The following is a 2500-nucleotide window of genomic DNA, read 5'->3' as shown; positions in this document are numbered from 1 at the left end:
AGTGTCGGTGGAAATTGGCCCTAAAACAGCCCAGCGGCAAGCGGAAGCGGCTAACGTTGGGCAAAAGTGACCCGAAAACAGTTCAGCGGGGGAAAACTAAGCGGATGCGGCCACGCGTTGGGGAAAACTAAGCGGATACGGCCAAGAGTCTGTGGAAATTGGCCCGAAAACAGTCCAGCGGCAAGCGGAAGCGGCTAACGTTGGGCAAAAGTGACCCGAAAACAGTTCAGCGGGGCAAATTTTTGAAATTTTTTTTGAAATTTTTTTGAATTTTTGAAATTTTTGAAGTTTTTTTGGGTTTTTGGACTTTTTTTGAATTTTTGAAATTTTTGAATTTTTTTGAATTTTTTTGAATTTTTTGAATTTTTTTTGAATTTTTGAAATTTTTTTTTTTTTTTTGAATTTATTTGATTTTATAAATTTTTTGTGATTTTTTGAGATTTTTTTGAATATTTTACATGGGTGATTTTGACTTGGGGGATTTTCAGGGGGTGGTAACCCTGGGCGTGGCTAGAGCCTCAAAATGCATATTCCCCTATAGGGGGGCAAGGTTTTCAAAAATGGGTGCCCCCTCATGTACACGCGCGTGGGTGTACATGGCCCCGTCGGTGCCAGCGTGGGTGGAAAATGGCCCGAAAACAGCCCAGCGGCAAGCGGAAGCGGCTAACGTTGGGCAAAACTGACCCGAAAGCAGTATAGCTTGGAAAATTAAGCGGATGCAGCCAATTGTTGGCGAAAACTAAGCGGATACGGCCAAGTGTCGGTGAAAAATGGCCCGAAAACAGTCCAGCGGCAAGCGGAAACGGCTAACGTTGGGCAAAAGTGACCCGAAAACAGTTCAGCTGGGGGAAATTAAGCGGAAGCAGCCAAGCGTTGGGGAAAACCAAGCGGATACGGCCAAGAGTCGGTGGAAAATGGCCCGAAAACAGTCCAGCGGCAAGCGGAAACGGCTAACGTTGGGACAAAGTGACCCGAAAACAGTTCAGCTGGGGAAAATTAAGCGGATGCAGCCAAGCGTTGGGGAAAACTAAGCGGATCCGGCCCAGAGTCGGTGGAAATTGGCCCGAAAACAGTCCAGCGGCAAGCGGAAGCGGCTAACGTTGGGCAAAAGTGACCCGAAAACAGTTCAGCGGGGGAAAACTAAGCGGATGCGGCCACGCGTTGGGGAAAACTAAGCGGATACGGCCAAGTGTTGGGGAAAAATGGCCCGAAAACAGCCCAGCGGCAAGCGGAAGCGGCTAACGTTGGGGAAAAGTGACCCGAAAACAGTTAAGCGGGGGAAAACTAAGCGGATGCGGCCACGCGTTGGGGAAAACTAAGCGGATGCGGCCAAGTGTCGGTGGAAATTGGCCCGAAAACAGCCCAGCGGCAAGCGGAAGCGGCTAACGTTGGGCAAAAGTGACCCGAAAACAGTTCAGCGGGGGAAAACTAAGCGGATGCGGCCACGCGTTGGGGAAAACTAAGCGGATACGGCCAAGAGTCGGTGGAAATTGGCCCGAAAACAGTCCAGCGGCAAGCGGAAGCGGCTAACGTTGGGCAAAACTGACCCGAAAACAGTTCAGCGGGGCAAATTTTTGAAATTTTTTTTGAAATTTTTTTGAATTTTTGAAATTTTTGAAGTTTTTTTGGGTTTTTGGACTTTTTTTGAATTTTTGAAATTTTTGAATTTTTTTGAATTTTTTTGAATTTTTTGAATTTTTTTTGAATTTTTGAAATTTTTTTTTTTTTTTTGAATTTATTTGATTTTATAAATTTTTTGTGATTTTTTGAGATTTTTTTGAATATTTTACATGGGTGATTTTGACTTGGGGGATTTTCAGGGGGTGGTAACCCTGGGCGTGGCTAGAGCCTCAAAATGCATATTCCCCTATAGGGGGGCAAGGTTTTCAAAAATGGGTGCCCCCTCATGTACACGCGCGTGGGTGTACATGGCTTAGGGTTTAGGGTTTAGGGTTGAAATCCCCGTAAGACCGATGCGGGTAGCCGCGCGGGTTGAAATCCCCAGCCGTAAAGCCGGCGAAACACGGTTCATTGGGGAGCCTAAGCGTGGAGGCGCCCCGTAGAGACCGAGCGGGTTGAAATCCCCAGCCGTAAAGCCGGCGAAACACGTTCGGGCAGGGCGTCTAAGCGTGGAGGCGCCCGTAAGACCGATGCGGGTAGCCGCGCGGGTTGAAATCCCCAGCCGTAAAGCCGGCGAAACACGGTTGAGCGGGGCGCCTAAGCGTGGAGGCGCCCCGCAGTGACCGAGCGGGTTGAAATCCCCAGCCGTAAAGCCGGCGAAACACGGTTGAGCGGGGTGCCTAAGCGTGGAGGCGCCCCGCAGAGACCGATGCGGGTTGAAATCCCCAGCCGTAAAGCCGGCGAAACACGATCGGGCAGGGCGTCTAAGCGTGGAGGCGCCCGTAAGACCGATGCGGGTAGCCGCAAGGGTTGAAATCCCCAGCCGTAAAGGCGGCGAAACACGGTTGAGCGGGGCGCCTAAGCGTGGAGGCGCCCCGCA

This window comes from Carex rostrata, chromosome 2, assembly GCF_964058835.1.
Source record: "Carex rostrata chromosome 2, lpCarRost1.2, whole genome shotgun sequence".
Taxonomy (NCBI): Eukaryota; Viridiplantae; Streptophyta; class Magnoliopsida; order Poales; family Cyperaceae; genus Carex; species Carex rostrata.
This window is presented reverse-complemented; position numbering follows the sequence as displayed.